An 18,895-nucleotide genomic window follows, 5' to 3' on the forward strand; every position below is an offset into this window, starting at 1 on the left:
AAATCTCTGTCCTCAAACTATGCAACCTACTACCTCTACCCAGGAGCTCACCATATTATCCACATTATCATACTGTAGTTCTTTTCTGTAATAGAAAGTTAATGAACTATTTTAAACACTACATATTGAAATTATCTTGGAGCCTGAGGGATATCCCATTTTCCTTATTAAAATAACAGTTCACTGCTATCAAGACTCTAGAGCTGCATTACAAAAGCATATTATAATTAAAAAATATTATATATCAGCCAAAAATAAAATGTTCTTCCCACTCAACATTATTTTTCTCCCTTTACTGAAGGCTCCAAATACTTGATATTACAAGTTCATGAATGGATAATCGCCCTTTGGTATTTTGCCAAAGTGCTTGAGAAACACAGCAATAGTCTGTTCAACTGTAGGCAGTATTGTAACCAAGACAAACCCTACCTTCAAGTTACCCACACATGTACTTTTAATGCAGGACTCACTGATCAGCAGTAGTAACCTTCCCTGCTCATTCACTCTACCATCTTGACAGAGGTAAATGAAAAGAGTACATCAGAAGTGTGCTGGAATCTGCTAACTTTCCTCATTACAGCAGTTCAGTTGTTAACTGGGTACTTCACTGTGCCATTCTAAAAGGACAAAATATTGAGACCAGATTAAGTGTAACAAAATTAAGAGGCTTCGGATAATAAAATTACAGAGGCATTTCAATAAGGTTAACACAAGGGAACACAAGTCAAATACAAAAAATGTGGTAGTCTACAATTTTCACAAATTTACATTTGGATAAAAATAATCTAAAATATGTGATGAAAATAATGTAAAAAGCTGAAATCTGGAGTTAATAGAATATGCAAAAAACTGCACTACATTTCAAAGATTAAAGACGATGACAGTTATCCCAATTCCTGTGCAGACTTCAAAAACTGCAAAGTACACAAGGGAGAAAATTGAGAGCCAAGAAAAATTATAATACTTGGAATAAGTACCATGAGATTGTGTTAACAATCCTGTAAACCAAAACTTTTAACTGAGATCGGTAAGATACAATCATTATTGCTAATCACGAAGATATTCTGCTACCTTGGGAAAGACAGTAGGTTGTATAGTTATCTCCCAGTGTGGGTGTGACCCTAAAACTATACAACCTACTACCTCATCACAAAGTGCAAATTCTATTCCAGTTCTGTTCATTGTAAAGAATTAATACACTCTGGAAGCAGGCTAAATTCATTACTATGTGTCAAATCAGAAAAATCAAACTTGTGCATATAAATTAGACATTTGTACATAATTTTGATTAAATACATAAAAATGTAGAAAGGCAACATGATTATTTACTATGATTATTTGGAAGTATGGGATTAATTATACCCTGTCCATATCAGGATTTCTGTAGAATAGGAGTTTGCTCATGAATTCCTGTTTAAATGTGTATTTTCCAGTAAGGACTGTTCAGAGAATCAAATCCAGCAGCAATCTTGATTCTGTTGTTGACACCATCAGAAGAATAACAGAAAACAGTCCAAGCTTAGATTGCATTTTTCTATTAGGAAATACAGCTCATTGCCACACGGATTGCGTCAGGAAAACAACTTACAAATGCACCCTAATACTTTAACACAGCACACTACTTAACATAGTTTGTGAATCCATCATATATTTCTAGACCTGTTCAATCCAGTAAGTGACATTCCCAAAATGTGCCAACACACTATTAATATAATTTAGCTACTTTGCCAAACACATTACATTTGAAACTTCAATGAATTGGATAGATGTAAAATAGTTGATTTACAAATTAATCTTAAAGATTATTTGTGCACACATCTGCATTTTTCTCACTCTATTCAAAATCCCTTATTATTTTGTTCCCCTAAATGTGTCCATTTTCTAAATTTGAAGCCTCATTATGCATGAACTATAGATACAAAATATTATCCACCAAAATATTTAGCTGTATTTGTCACCCAGAAACAAGGTGCAATGGTCTTTATATTCCTTATCTATCTACAACTCCAATGTCAATATTGTCACATCCTACTCTGCAACCCAATGACAGCTGTCTTAACAACCTAGAATAATTCCTAAACCACCAACATATTTGATTCAAAGTACTCACACCAAGTTCCAATCACTGTGCACAAAAATGTGCATGCTACCACCATTCTTCTGTGTTTCAACTCCTTTCCATCAAGTCTGGCACATTTTAGCTATCAGATTTCTACAAACATTTCATTCAAACCACTGCATTGTTATTTTCCACTACCTATGATTTATGTCATCTTTCCTAATTGTCCAGCATTTAATTTCTTAAATGGCTTGTGTCATTTACCATGTTTAAAGCACAACTCAAATGCCACTTTGTACATGTATGAAAATGGTGGCAAATGTGAAATTTGATTCTTAAAGCCCAATTTACAAAAAAAAAGTTGAAGGAATTTAGTAAGTATGGACAAACGAGCAGTTCATATTTCAGGCCTGTTCCCTTTATCTGGAATGAACACAAGAGGTTGTCATCCAGGAGCCAAAAAATATGAAGAAAATGAAGTTACATTTAATATATATTTCATTAATTTCTGCAAATTTCTTTAGATTTTCACGATAAAAGTTAAGTCAAAGAACTTTCTGAAAATTCTAAATAGATCCGCAACGAAATTTAGATAAGACAACTTTTGTTCTACAGCATTTCTATAATCAAAAATTATTAGAAAGAAATCAAAACTGATCTTTTTCCAAACACAGGACTATTAGTGAATGTCTATTTGCAGTCTACTTAAACTGCAAAGTTAAGTAATTAACTCTCTTCCCTTTTCGGTAGCACTACATGTTGCAGTCAAAGAAGTTATATTTGGGATAAGATGGGAATAAGGAATGATCACCTCCATCTTAATAGCACTTTTGTATTCATATTCACTAAAACAAATCCAGTAAGTACGACTGGTTAAAACTACAGTTCCCATAATTGCACTCCCAAGATGCCACCTAGAGTTTCCACACATTAAGGGCTAATCTTGGATGGTTCTGGAAATTTTACCACTACAATAAGAGAATGAACAATATGTTTTTTTTTTGAAGCCCTTGTTTCAAAAAACAGTGGCCAAGATGGCAAGCTTATTTGACATTTGAATAAGCCTCATCTTACATTGTAAATCAAAAAGAATGAATTGCCCTAAAATTGAAACTGTAGTAGCCTATTGGAATTAAATGCAATATACTACATTTTTTTGATAATAATTAAGCCCCATTGGGAATGATTTGTTAAGAAGACATCTGTCTACAATGGAGGAAAATAAATAAATGCACCAGTCAAAAGAACAACACAGATTTTCCTGTTTAGCAATATGGGATTTGACGTACTATCATAGGATGTGTGAAAACAGAAAATCTGAAAATATTTCACAATCACAGTAATGCAAATGTAATTGTTTCTAAAAGAATAACTATTTTACAATGAATATTTTTGAAATGAGCACTGAAATTATTACTTACTACTTAAGTTCAACACCCTTACTGCAATTTTAAAGTTGGAAAACTTTATGAACTATTTGTTGTCATGGTTAATACAAGTATTTCTGCATAAAGAGGTCAAAATAAATCAAACTGATCTCTTAGTAAACGGCTACTATTTAAGTGTAGAGACAAAGAGGCTGCACATACTGGAGTCTGGAGCAACAAATTATCTGCTAAAATTACTCAGCAGGTCAAGCAGCATCTGTGCGGGGAAGTGAAATACCAAATTTCAGTACAAAATAATAATGCTTTTATAAGTAGGGATTGTGAGGTAACAGAATGGATCCTAATTGCCCTGAAGCAAACCTTGGCTGAAATTTAGTTTTTGTGCGTGACAGGTAAAGTCAGTACTCTGCTTAGCTGGCAAGTTTTTTTTGTGAGTGATTCAGTGTTACTACATATCAGCCCAAAAGAATTCAATAGAAGGAACTTGGGAACAATTAGCAGCCAAGAAATCAAATTTCAGTACAAGTTAATGCCGTAAATAAAAAACTTCTTTAATATATACAGTAGCTGGATTATTTTAAACTAAATTCATAAAGAAACCTATCTTTCAAAGAATAAGAGATAGAATACATTAACTTACAGGCTGAGATTTTCCACAGTTCCTCAAGAACTTGTTTTAGGTGCAAGAGCATATCAAGTTGTGAAAAACAGTTGATTAGGCATAATTCCACCCTCTTTCACCCCTCCCCCATCAACTGTTGTTTTTATCTATAATAGTGGAGAAATAACGAAAAACAGAAAAATATTATTTAAAAATTTAAAGGTCATGCTACGTAAGCCATAAACTAATCTAGGTTCTATAATTTGTATTTCTAAATTTGGATAATTGTTTCTGCACAGTTCATTTTCACTCAGCCAACACAGTTTAGAATAAAATCTGGCAGCCTTACATTGTACAAGATCATTCAGCTCAGTGAACAGCCATGTTTGTTTTGCGTGCTGTTTTCACTTTATCTGTACTTTGCACAATCTATGTTGTTCAATATGGTTTTACACCTATATTTTAAAACAATTCAAATTGAAATTTCTGAAAACTGAGCACCAAAAAGGTGGTATTCGCATTTTCAAATGCACATCTGCATTGCAGTATTGTCCCTGGATAGATCACAACCATTCACTCGCCATCTTTTTTTATAGCCACACGAATAGCAAATTACTTTGTTATTTTAATTCATGGAAGTTATCCATTTTATTCTTATTTTAAATAAACTTATTTTATTTGAAGAGGAAAAAATGCTTAACGGTTAACAAATTCTACAAAATGTCCTCACTAACATATCACTGGCTTTGTTATTGCGTCCCCTTAAGAAATTTAAAACATTTAGCAATTCAAGTCATAACATCTAAAATCAAAAGCAATAAAAACTCATATTTTCGCATACTTGGCTCAGAAATCAAAGCGACTCACTAGAAATGGAAAAATCGTAACATGACGCTGAATGTTTACTGCCAAAATCTGGATACTTGCCGCACTTCAAATGCAAGCCAAATAGGGACAGGGAATCCTTTCCTTGGCATGATTCACTCTGTAGAACAAAACGTGAAGCTGTAAGCTTCTTTTGTGGAACACTGACTGTAAAAAAAATGGGAGATAGACATAAATGTTAGAATTGTTAAAGAAAGTCTCTTTTTCACCGATTTACATTAGATACATTTGACAGGTACAAAAAAATCTAAATAACGACAATTCACATATGAATTTTTCCAAACAAAACATACAAATCTTTACACAACAAGCTTTGATGAACAGACAGGCAGCACTTCTGATGCATGCTAACGCCTTTACAAAACTAGCCTCGAATTCATTTACATTAATATTCAAAAGGGCGCATGTCATTCCACAATCCAATGTGGATACATATACAAATTCCAAAATTTAAAAAAAGCACAAAGTCATCAGATATTCTTTGCCTCCTTACACTGATTTTTCTTTTTTGCTAAGATACAAACAATGAATTTTACTTAATCGTCTATTTATTGTTTGGTTACAGCTTGGCATCTATCCCAGTCTCGCTCATATGCACTCTTTGCACCCCTCTGCCTGTAACCTTCTCCAAAGAATTTGTTTTAGTACTGAGCACAGATGGGAGCAAGTACTTGGCATAAGAAACACCCAAATGGATACAAATTAGGAATACACTGGCAGCAACACAAAAACGTGAACGTTGCAAGGAACTGGCACGGGGCCTTCCTCGGATTAGCATTTTAGAAGAAGGCGGGATAAGAAAAGAAAATCAAAACAATGCGCCATTACAATACATTTTTAAGCAGAAGAATATTTCACTTGCCTTTGCATCATTTACAGATCAGTCCTACAACAAAAAATGTGCAAGGTAATCAAAGCAATGCTTGTTTTAGAAAGTGCTGTGATACATATCTATTTCACTGTTTCTAATGAATATCAGTTGCTGGGTAAATCACACAGCAATACACAATTCTAACTACTGCACTTACATTTAGATTATCTCAAGTAGTGTAGTAGTTTCATTGGGAACAGCTTACATCTCAATAATAACTAAAATATCTCTCAATTGGAATAAAAATTGATAAATTTCAAAATTAAAAACATCATTAATAGTAAAAAGTTATTAATGACACTAATTGACTGTACCAACACATTAATATCCTCAATTGCTGTCTAAATTTACATAAAGAGCATTGATCGTATTTGGAAAAAAATAGAACGAATGTGTGCTTGCTGTGGCTTTGTGCATAAATCCTGGACACATGGCACAAGAAAAACTATCTTGTTACAGCTTGCTGCTGCTTTTTATTTGTTATTGAAATACAGCGTGGAATAGGCCCTTCTGGACCTTCAAGCTGCGCCACCCAGCAAACCCCGATTTAAGCCTGGCTGAATCACAGGACAATTTACAATGACCAATTAACCTACTAACTGGTATGTCTTTGCACTGAAGAGGGGAAACTGGGGCACCCAGACAAAAACCTACACATTCCACAGGGAGGATGTAGACACCTTACAGATGACGACAGCCCAAGCTGTTATAGTGTTGTGTTAACTGCTACACTACCGTGGCACCCAAAACTACTATCCTCTGCTCTTATGAAACCATCTTGCTGACTGATGCAACATGAAAACATAATAGTATTGAAAACTGGGGATACAGTCAGCAGCAAAAAAATGCTCATTCTTTTGTAAAAAAATATTTCACATTATTTTTTTTCACCAAAGTGAATGACATCAATGTTGTTTAAAAAAAAGTTGCATATTTTAGGAACTGGACAAACAGAAATTGGCACATTGAAATATCAACACCACTGTGGTATGTATATAGTTCAGAGTACGTCATTGCACTGAGCTGCTATTTTTTTAATGAGCAATTTAAAAACATGGAAACAAAGCTGATTTTCAGTTTCTTACTGATTTCTTCTAAATTACTGAAACAATTAGATAAGCAGTTTATTTTTTGTAAATGCATCTATATCAGAAATAATTTTGCACAAACACTGAAATTTATGCACACTTACCATCCATACTCAACTTCCTAGGGCGAAGCCCAATGCAAGGTACAGAAAAAAATACACTTGAGTAGTTGGCATAAGCATTTAATTTTCCAGTTTCAGGTAACCTTCACATGTACCTCCCCCATCCATCTTTCAATCCTCCTCCAGTCCTTCTATATTTCCTCTATATCCCAAACTCCCACTTCAGCCTCTCATCACCCACTTTCATCCCCCTCCTCTTCCCGGTTCCATCTACCTACTTCCCAGCAGTTTCCCCTTCACCTATCTCATTCAATGTGCCTTCATTACTCCCTCAATGGTTCCCATTATCACTATTCTTATCAGATTCCAGCACTAGCAGGTACTGTGTTCCTGCTCATCAAATCCCTGCATCCCAACATACACCTAGCGACCTGCTAAATTCCTCCAGCAGATTGCTGCACATAAACATTTACAAAATTAAATCAAAATAAAAATAATTCTAAAACATGTGACCAATGTTTAAATATTTGGTACTTTCCATTATTTTATGGAAATTACTTTCCACTGCAAATTGCAATTAAGGAATAAGCATTGACATTTAAGCAAAATTTTGATGTTCCCCTTTTAATAAACAGAGTAATTCTTGGGATCATGACAATGTCATTTTTGAACGCACCAATGTTTCTTTGCTATGATGAGATTGTCGTGCAGTTCTTCCACCATCATTCACGTTCCATTGCAAAGTCTTGATGGATCCAAGTTCCTCATTAAAATGATGAGCCACCTGTTGTCGGCCCCCAATCAACACATGTTCCACTCTCCCCCCCTACCCCTCCTCACAGTCCCCCACCCTGCTCTCATGACTATGCCCTTCCCCCACACAAAACCACCACAGTGGGCCTCACAGCTGAACAGGGGAGAAGACAGCTGAAACGTCTCAACCCAAGCAAGGCTGCAGGACCGGATGGTGTCAGTACCAGGGTGCTCAAAGCCTGTGCCCCTCAGCTATGTGGAGTACTTCGCCATGAATTCAACCTGAGCCTGAGGCTCCGGAGGGTTCCTGTACTGTGGAAAACGTCCTGCCTCGTCCCTGTGCCGAAGATGCCGCGCCCCAGCGGCCTCAATGACTACAGACTGGTGGCATTGACCTCCCACATCATGAAGACCCTGGAGAGACTTGTTCTGGAGCTGCTCCGGCCTATGGTCAGGCCACACTTAGATCCCCTCCAGTTCGCCTACCAGCCCCGACTAGGAGTTGAGGATGCCATCGTCTACCTGCTGAACCGTGTCTACGCCCACCTGGACAAGCCAGCGAGCACTGTGAGGGTCATGTTTTTTGACTTCTCCAGTGCTTTCAACATCATCCGCCCTGCTCTGCTGGGGGAGAAGCTGACAGCGATGCAGGTGGGTGCTCCCCTGGTGTCATGGATTCTTGATTACCTGACTGGCATACCACAGTACGTGTGCTTGCAACACTGAGTGTCCGACAGAGTGATCAGCAGCACTGGGGCTCCACAGGGGACTGTATTGTCTCCCTTTCTCTTCACCATTTACACCTCGGACTTCAACTACTGCACAGAGTCTTGTCATCTTCAGAAGTTTTCAGATGACTCTGCCATAATTGGATGCATCAGCAAGGGAAATGTGGTTGAGTACAGGGTTACTGTAGGAAACTTTGTCACATGGTGCGAGCAGAATTATCTGCAGCTTAATGTGAAAAAGACTAAGGAGCTGGTGGTAGACCTGAAGAGAGCTAAGGTACCGGTGACCCCTGTTTCCATCCAGGGGGTCAGTGTGGACATGGTGGAGGATTACAAATACCTGGGGATACAAACTGACAATAAACTGGACTGGTCAAAGAACACTGAGGCTGTCTACAAGAAGGGTCAGAGCCGTCTCTACTTCCTGAGGAGACTGAGGTCCTTTAACATCTGTCGGGACAATGCTGAGGATGTTTTACAAGTCTGTGGTGGTCAGTGCTATCATGTTTGTTGTTGTGTGCTGGGGCAGCAGGCTGAGGGTAGCAGACACCAACAGAATCAACAAACTCATTCGTAAGGCCAGTGATGTTGTGGGGATGGAACTGGACTCTCTCACGGTGGTGTCTGAAAAGAGGATGCTGTCTAAGTTGCATGCCATCTTGGTCAATGTCTCCCATCCACTACATAATGTACTGGGTGGGCACAGGAGTACATTCAGCCAGAGACTCATTCCTCCAAGATGCAGCACAGAGTGTCATAGGATGTCATTCCTGCCTGTGGCCATCAAACTTCACAACTCCTCCCTTGGAGGGTCAGACACCCTGTGCTGATAGGCTGGTCCTGGACTTATTTCATAATTTACTGGCATAATTTACATATTACTATTTAACTATTTGTGGTTCTATGACTATTTATTATTTATGGTGCAACTGTAACAAAAACCAATTTCCCCCTGGGATCAATAAAGTATGACTATGCCTATGATGGGATCCCATGATCTTGCTTCAGGTTCAGTGCTGTTCGGTATAATGACAGCAACTTCGTTGGCAGTTGTTGTCATTCTGGAGACACGCAGCCCTTTCATCCTTCGTCTCTACATCCCTTCTACCATTTGTTCTTTCTCTCTAATCCTGGAGTCGTGCAGACCTGGCCTAATCGGATTCTTATTCTCTCCTCCTTCTGTACCTATTGTTGTCATTTTGGATACGTGCGTACCTCTCCTCCTCTATCTCTTCTTCTCTCATCTTTTTTGTCCTGACTCTATGATCCTGGAGTCATGCAGCCCTGGCCTCATCCGATTCTTGTTCTTTCCCTCTCCTTGCCGCTTCCCAACGATGTTTGACGTAATCTCTTGACCGTAATGTCCCCCCTTCTCTTTCCACGCGGCATAATTAGGCTGACCATATTTTTTTACCTTAATGCTGGATAGAAGATACGAAGCAGTAACACCAAAGCTTCCAGGATGCTGATTTATCTTGATGATGTGGTTGGCGCTCTCCTAAATGGACGTGATATAGTCACCACTGTCCTTTGACTGCAGCAAAGGGTTTGCTGGGTGTTTCGAAGTACTTCATTACAGTAAGATTTAATTATCTCTTATTGATGGGTTGCAGTTTGATCTGTCCCAATCCTGCACATGCTGATGGTGATTAGCAGAATGTGACCGCTCGAAATAGAGCTGCCCTGCCCTTTTGCTGCGGTTGGTGTCGCTGCTGTGGGTATCATGAGGCACTGCTGAGGCCGGCCATGCACATGCATCGTGGTGGCGCATCGCGGTTTCCATGAAAGCTGGAATCGCGTGTGGAAAGCGGGGCCTGTTGACGAGTGAGCAATTTTAAATGAATATAACCCAATCTAACCCTGACCTTTGCATGCATTCTATAAGTTAGCGCATTTTAAGTCCATTTAGTCAAAAAAAAAAGTGCCGCTTTCATGCACCGTTTGGGCTACTTTGAGGGCACAAACAAACAGATAACAGAATGAGAATTTTAGTAATGTATAGATTGACTAGGTAACAAAGGTTACTGTCCACTCTCGTACTGCAGAAATTGAACTAAATGTTGTCTTCTCAATTTGGATAGACATTTACGAATTTGGACAGACATTTACAATACTGGCCACTTACTTCTAGAAATAAAAACAACAAAATGATTACATTATCACATAGAAAATATCAGGTGCATATAGAAAAATATATTATTTAAATACAACATGTTTTACCCTGCAAATAAAATATATTACAATGATGTCCTTCTGATTCTGTGCCTTCTGCTGGTCAATTACATTACATCAACGTAATGAAATTGCTTCAGTTTTGATAATTCTTTTGCTGTAGATGTTATCTGCTTCTAAGCTAATCATCATTTTTTGAGATTGGTTATTTCATCCTGTTCCTGCATCATTAGAGCTGTTACAAAAATCAAAATTTCCCTTATTCCCTTAATCACTCAATTATCCCTAATATCTGCAAAGACTGTGCAAAAAAAACCATTGTACATTCAGCCCCACAGTCTGTGTTAATGGCTTTCCAACAGCCATATAATTTAAATCTATTCTTCTGATTTCTCCTGACAACTTTGAATGTCCCATTTGTATCTAGAAATGTGCAGGTTGAAACAGGCAACATAGAAGACATATGTAAAATCCTGCCTCAGGCCCAGTATTTTTGCAGAATGACTGTGACAAAATCTGCAATCACAAGACTACAATCGTTTCTATCATCCCACTCATGAATAACATCACACCAGGACCCACATAACAACCTTTCATACAAATCAAGAAACTCTTGGACAGGTAATGGACTTAAGAGTTCAACAATTCCTCCCCCCCCCACCCCCCCAACTACCCCAGACATTACTTAACTGTGTGCTGTGATTTATATTTGTGCATAAGTATAACAATGCAAGATAGTAATATGAAAAGCAGTTAATGAGTAACGTATGTATTTGCCAGACTGAATTTCTGCAGTTACTTGCCTGAAGAACGCAGCTAGTAAAGCTATTCTGATAGATTCTTTTGAGTTGTATAACCTTCTTATTTTATTTCTTCCCTGTGTGTTGCTTACATCAATTGATTCGTATCTTTTCTGGAGATGTTCATTTTAGTGCCGCAGAAAGGATGCATCCTTCAGTCAGTTCTTTAAAACTCCGCTTATGGACGATCAAGCTCCAATCTGCAGGATTATGTTGATTTTTAAGCATTTCTGTTGGGACTGCTGCCAAGAATGCAATCCTTAAATAATGGTTCAGGCTTTTATTAAATTCCCATCAATTGTGCAAACATTTTCCTTGGTAACAGTTGTAAACCACAGGACATTATATAATCAATTAACATCAAAAATATATCAACAAGTTTCCCAATCCAATCATTGGATCTCATATACTCTATGTCATTAATGCAGAATCTATAATTATGAATTCTGACCCAAATAGTTAAAAATAGTAAGCATAATGACAAGTAATACTGTTCTATTTGAGCAAGCCACGTGAAGAATAGTACATGTAGAACACTAAAAATTACAGACAAAACCCAAATGGAGCCAGAATAGATCGAGAAAGTGGAAGGGTGGGAGAAGAGTGGGAGATCCTATCAAGTAATTGTCAATCCCATCAAACCCCTAAATTTTTAAAATTTAAATAAAACTTGAAATGTCTAATTCAAGTGTATAACTTAGTGACTTTAACAATCTTCATGCTATATATAGAAACTTAACAAAATGGAAACAGCATAACCAACAAGTCGATAGAAGGCAAACAGCAACAAAGTTAACTAGTAATTATAGCTAAATATTTGTACTTATTAAATGGTTGAGGCCAGGATTTGAACGTTAGGTAGTCTGCAAAATGGATTTATTTCCTAGCTCTGGGTAACAATTCTTTTCCTTCATACGAACATAAAAACAGGACCAAACAAGTGTGCCTACCAGTTTTCACCATTATAGAGAAATACTTAAATGGGGCTTGTAGTGAAAGCAGATTTAAATGTAGCAATTAAAAATGACCTAGGTAAGATTCTGAAAGGAAAAATATTGGAAGACTGAAGGAGGAAGTGAAGAAGATAGACATCTGGATTGCTCTTACATTGAACTGGAACAGACTTGATGGGCCAAGTGCACTCCTTCCATGCAGTAAACTATTGTGATTCTGTCAACAAAAATTAAATATTTCTGAAATATGTTTTATTTTCAAATAACTATTAATGTTTCAGCAATTATATAACTTAAAACTAAGGTTTCATTTTATTAAAGGATTTAAACAGAGACATCTATAGTGCAACGTGTGTTTTCAAAACTGGTTATAAAACAATTACATTCTTAAACTTAGCAATATTCAATTATGAAATCACAGACTACTGTAATCAAATAAAAATGCTTCAGTTGTAGAGTTCTACAGATGTGCTAACCAACTTAAAATTTCATTTCCTTTCAATTCTGCATTTATAACTAAAAGTTAAGATTTTGTGATACAAGCGACTGAATTAAGTCAAAATGTTTTCACCAGCACTTTTCAATAATTCTGTGATTCAAAACCCGACATATTTATACATTAAGGCTGAAGCAAGAATGTCTAACAGTAATATCAGAAATTTGAAATCTTTTGCTTGCAATTTTAATAAACAGCTTAAATTGCACAAACAGCTAAAGACCAAACATGAAATTGATTATTAATGTACACCAGTGAAGGCCAATCAACACATTCTCATAGTTGAAAACATTGATAAGATTAAGGAGCTTGCTAATTTCTGACTAAAAAAACAAGAACAGCCATGTCTTCGATCACTGATTCAATGAGTAACAAAGAATGAAGCTTTTCGATGAATTCAGCTCATGAAAACAAAAAATACCAAGAAACAAACCAAAAACAGGAGTGAATTATTAATCATTTTATTTAATTTCTTAAAAAAAGCAAAAAATGCTGGATATAGATCAGATCAGGTAGTATCTGGTGAGAATAAACATGAGTTAATGTTCCATGTCAAAATGACAGAATTTCTCTTGTAAATATAAGCAAATCTGGATTGATAGCAAAGCACAACCAAACATCCTGGTTTCTCCAACTTTTCCATTTTAATGGAAATTTCATGGCTACAAGAAAGTGAAGTAGAAAAAAAATTATAAGCCACATATTTTAGAAATATGTTTCTTCAGAATAATGTACTTAATTATGTAAAGATAATTGTTTTTGGCTACATTTTTAAAATAATTTTTAAAGTAGTCTGCTTATTTCATTATTAATAGCTTCAAAATGCCTCTGAACAAAGATTTTAATAGTTCAAAAAGCTAAACGGTTTTGATCGATAACAAAGTTGTGAGGATGACGTCGCCTGTCAAAGGTTCTGTCAGTAGTTTCATATGAAGGGCTTATTCTATATCCCCCCCCTGCTGAGCTCCTTACCTACCATCCAATCATCCAGCAATCCAATAAGTCACACAACGCCCTGTAACTGCACAATACAGTACAAACTGGAACCAGGTGCACCAGACCAACAAATTCAGCTCTTCAGATTTAAACCAGGCAAGTGCAGGTCAATGGCAAGTGCAGATGTCAGGAGAGTTATCATATTTCAAAAGGAGTATTATACCAAGGCCACATCTCAGAATCAAGTTTAATATCACTGACATATAGTATGTCATGAAATTTGTTCTTTTACAGCAACTGAGTATGTATCTTCAAGCTCCCGTACCTCCTCCCTGATGGTAGCAATGAAAAGAGGGCATGTCCTGTGTGCTGGGAGTCCTTACTGATGGTGCCTTTTTGAGACATCGCTTTTTGAAGACATCCTTGATGCCGGGGAGGTTTGTGTCCATGATGGAGCTAACTGAGTTTGCAACTTTATGCAGCTTTTTCCCTCCATACCAGAAGGCAATGCAACCAGTTAGAGTGCTCCCCACTCTACATCTGTAGAAATTTAAGTATCTGGGACATACAAAGTGTCCTCAAACTCCTAATGAAATATAGCCGCTGTCATGCCTTCTTTGTAATTGTATCAATATTTTGGGCCCAGGATAGATCTTCAGAAATCTTGGCACCAAGTAAACATGAAACTGCATACCCTTTCCATCGCTGATCCCTCGATGAGAATTGGTGTGTTTCCTCGACTTTCCATCGTGAAGACCACACAATCAATTCCTTGGTTTTGCTGATGTTGAATGCAAGGTTGGTGCTGCAACACCAGTCAGCTAGCTGATCTATCTCACTCCTTTATACCTTCTTAACACCATCTGGTTTTCAACAATAGCTGTGTCATCGACAAATTTAGAGATGGTGTTTGAGATGTGCCTAGCCAAACAGTCGTGGGTGTAGAGAGTAGAGCAGTAGGCTAAGCACGCATCCTTAAAGTGCACCGGTGTTAATTGTCAGCAAGTAGGAGATGTTATTTCTTATCCGCAAAGGTGGTGGTCTCCGGTGAAGAAATTAAGAATCTGGTTACAGAGGCCCCGGTTTTGGAGCTTGTTAATTAGTACTGAGGGTATGATTGTGTTGAATGCTGACTTTTTAAATCAATAAAGACCAGCCTGACATAGATATTACAGTTGTCCAAGTGATCCACGTCTGAATTGTGAGCTAGTGAAATTGCAGCGAGTCCAGATCCTTGCATAAGCAGGAGTGGATACTGGCCATGACCAACCTCTCAAAGTACTTCATCATAGTGGATGTGAGTGTGACTGGATGATAATCATTGAGGCAGCTCACCCTAGTCTCCATGGGATCTGTTATGACTGATTTCTTTTTGAAGCAAGTGGGAACCTTTGACTGCAGCAGTGGGAGAATGAAGATATCCTTAAACACTCCTGGTCAGTTGGTTGGCACAGGTTTTCAGAGCGACCAATACATCATCAGGGTCTCATGCCTGGCGAGGGTTCACCCTCTTGAAAGATGTTCTGATGTTGGCCTCCGAGACACAGATCACAGGGTCACCAGATGCTTCAGGAATTCACACAGGTATAGTTTTATTCTTCCTTTCAAAGTGTACATAAAAAGGTGTTGAGTTCACCTGGGAGTGAAGCATCACAGGAATTCATGATGTTAGGTTTCGTTCTGAAGTAAGTAATGGCCTGCAAATACTGCCAGAGCTGACATGCATTCAATTCCATCCTAACCTCAACTTAATTTTTTTCTTCACTCTTTAAAATATACTTCCATATGTCATACCTGCACTTCTTGAATAGTCTTGAATGCCACATAACTAATCCTCACAGACTACGAAGCTTGTGGTTCATTCACTGCTTTCGATTTGGGTGTGTCTGGTATGTTCTCAAAAGCACAAACTCATCCACACAGGTCTTGAAGAAGTTGGTGACAAAGGTGATGTATTCATTTGGATTTGAAGATGAATCCCTGAATATCATCCTGTCCACCAACTCAAAGCAGTCCCATAAGTGCTCCTCTGCCTCCCTCGACCATACTTTTTGGTCTGCACACTGGTGCTGCGGTCTTTAGTCTCACGTCTGTCTCTTCAAATAGATGCAAATGATCACAGGCCATTGTTAGGAATCATTCTGGGATTATTAAACTATGGACATGAACTAAAATGAAAACTAGTATTTGGGAAATAAAACCTGTATATAATTTAACTTCCAATTAATACTTTGTGGCTAGTGAAACCAATCATTGGGTGTGGAACATTCTCTGTCCCACTGAAACTACACAGGGAAAGATAATGGGTGAATGCTATTGGCACATTGTTAAAGGTGTATTTCTGATACTTAAGATTGTTATAGCAGGGGATGGTAACAGTGACATGCCCCCACTACCTATTAAATGCTCCCAATGGCATGTGCCTCAAATAGCCTCTGACAACCAAGACCAGCTCCTGGCCTTCACGTGTGGCTTAGCTACTACGTCTGGCAGAGCTGTTTCTACTCACAGATGGGGCAAAAGTGAGTTACTGGCACCTTAAAACCAGTTGCTTTGGGCAGGTGGGGTTCGTCAGTCATGGTTGGCAGCTCATCTGAAGGAAAACTCTGATCTCAACCTCTGCTGCCTTACGGCTATACCCACTCATGAGGAAGGCTTCGGGAGAAAACCCAAAGGGAAAAATCTGGAGCTGGGGTCCCCTAAGGCAGTCCTACATTGGGTTCAATGTTGACTGGCAACTCCTGTGACGCTGCTGATACTGAACTGTATCGGTCTGTGCTGTTCCTTTGGGTTCATCAGATGTGTGGAGAGGGGGAGTTCCTACATGGGCAAAAGCTTGTTCTCTATATCGTACCGCCCAGGCTTGCGTATCTAGACAGCTAGGATGCAATATCCATTGTCAACTCTGACCGATGGAGGCCTCAGACTTAGATTCCTGACACTAAGGCACTGTTGAAGACAGATCTGTCTCATCATTTAACCTTCTGGTTAGTTGTATATTCATGGACCCATCCTTTAACACTATCGAAAGGGATATAGTTTGGATGTCTGCAGTTTATACTCAAGAGGCTTTGGACACCAGTATTGAATATTCAAAGTGATTCTGCTAGTTGGGGCATGCCACCACTGTAAATACGTAATTCTGTAAATTTACCTGAGTATATTCAAAATGTTAAAGTAGGTGATTATAGCAACTGAAACTGTAGTTAATTGTGTACTGTCATCTTTGTACTGAAGGAATAAAAAACATTGCTTCAGGAGAGTGTGATTCCTTTGGATTTTCCTGGACACTCATCTGCAGGTTTGCTATGTGAATAAAGACTTGTAAATTTCCCAGATATAGTGCTGTATTTTTCTATCACCCTATACAACTTTACTTTGTCTTAATTTTTGTCAGTCACAGCAGGTACAATTCAAACTAGATCATGGGAGTTCTCCTAGCATCCTGGCTAACATTTATCCATCAAACATATTTCATTCCTATTTCAGAAACATTGCTATTGCAGATTAGCTGCTGTTTTTGTATATTGCACCAATGATTACATATCAGAAATAATTAATTCATACAGAATAGGATTAGGATAAATGTAACTGAAAGTTTTTTTCTCTGTGAATACTCTACGGTGTTGTCCAACAGGCATCAGGGCAGTTTATGGGAAGAAGTTGATTATTCTATCACAAGTCACATGAAGAGGCAAGTCACAAGAGAAAATGGTGCCAGGAGAGGAAATTGTACAACTCATTGAACAACAGACAAATATCAGGACACAGCTAACCCCTTCTCCCATATCTCCCCTTCCCCACTATATCGTCTTCTTCATGGCCCTACATCTAATCTACCACAATATTTCCCTTTAATGTATTAATGTATTAACCATTGATCCAATATTATGTCAATCTCTTACACCAAGGCTAAAAGGCCGAGTGCAAGAATGATGGATGCGGCCACAATGAAGAGAAAACTTGGGAAGCGGAGGATTAAAAGCAAGGTATGAGAAAACACAAGAAAAAAAGAGTAACAAGCACAAAAGATATACTCATTAACTAAATTAGCATAACAATAATATGGAAATAAACGGGTTTAAAACTCACCTGATGCCAGAAACAGATAACTACACTGCTACCTAAAACAAGAGATGAGCAAGGTCTCAAAGATAACCAACAATCTATTCTAGAAACATGTGAATATGAAAAAAATATGAAAATCAAACTATGACAAAACAGTTTGACATAAATAGTGTCAGAAATTTGGCTGTGACATAAAACATGTAGAAATTGTTAAATGGAAATGATACAGATGTAGGCTTTTACTACGTAAATAGCTGACCCGATCAAAATACTCTAAAAACATTCTAGTTAGGAGCAGGAGGAGACCACTGGACACCTTGAGCTACTCTATTTAAGGTTACTGCTAAACCTTATCTCTGAATTAGCACCTACCTATAGTTACCTTTTATCTTCTTGCTTACCAAAGAAATCTCTGCTTAAGAAATTCTAAAATTCTGCTTCCACCACATTTTCAGAAGAGTTCCAAAGATTTTCAACCCACTGAGGAAGATTTTTGGCTCATGTTCCTTAAATCGATAAGCCCTTACATTTTAAACAAGGACCCCCTGCCTTTAGATTCTCCCTCAAAAGGGAACATTGCCCTGTCAAGACTTCCTCAGGATCTTATGTTTCAAACGTATTCACTTATCTGACTAATTCCAATGGATAAAAGCTTAAACATGAGGAAATCTGCAGATGCTGGAAATTCAAGCAACAAACACAAAATGCTGGTGGAACGCAGCAGGCCAGGCAGCATCTATAGGAAGAGGTACAGTCGACGTTTCGGGTCAGGACTAATTGAAAGAAGAGATAGTTACTATCTCTTCTTTCAGTTAGTCCTGATGAAGGGTCTCTGCCCGAAACGTCGACTGTACCTCTTCCTATAGATGCTGCCTGGCCTGCTGTGTTCCACCAGCATTTACTGTGTGTTCGTTGGATAAAAGCTTACCTCATTTGACAACCAACCCATTCCAGATATCTGTACAGTAAACCTTCTCTGAACTGCTTTTAACACATTTTCATTACTCAGTAAATAAGGAGACTGACACTGCACTG

The sequence above is a fragment of the Mobula birostris genome, chromosome 16 (assembly GCF_030028105.1).
Source record: "Mobula birostris isolate sMobBir1 chromosome 16, sMobBir1.hap1, whole genome shotgun sequence".
Taxonomy (NCBI): Eukaryota; Metazoa; Chordata; class Chondrichthyes; order Myliobatiformes; family Myliobatidae; genus Mobula; species Mobula birostris.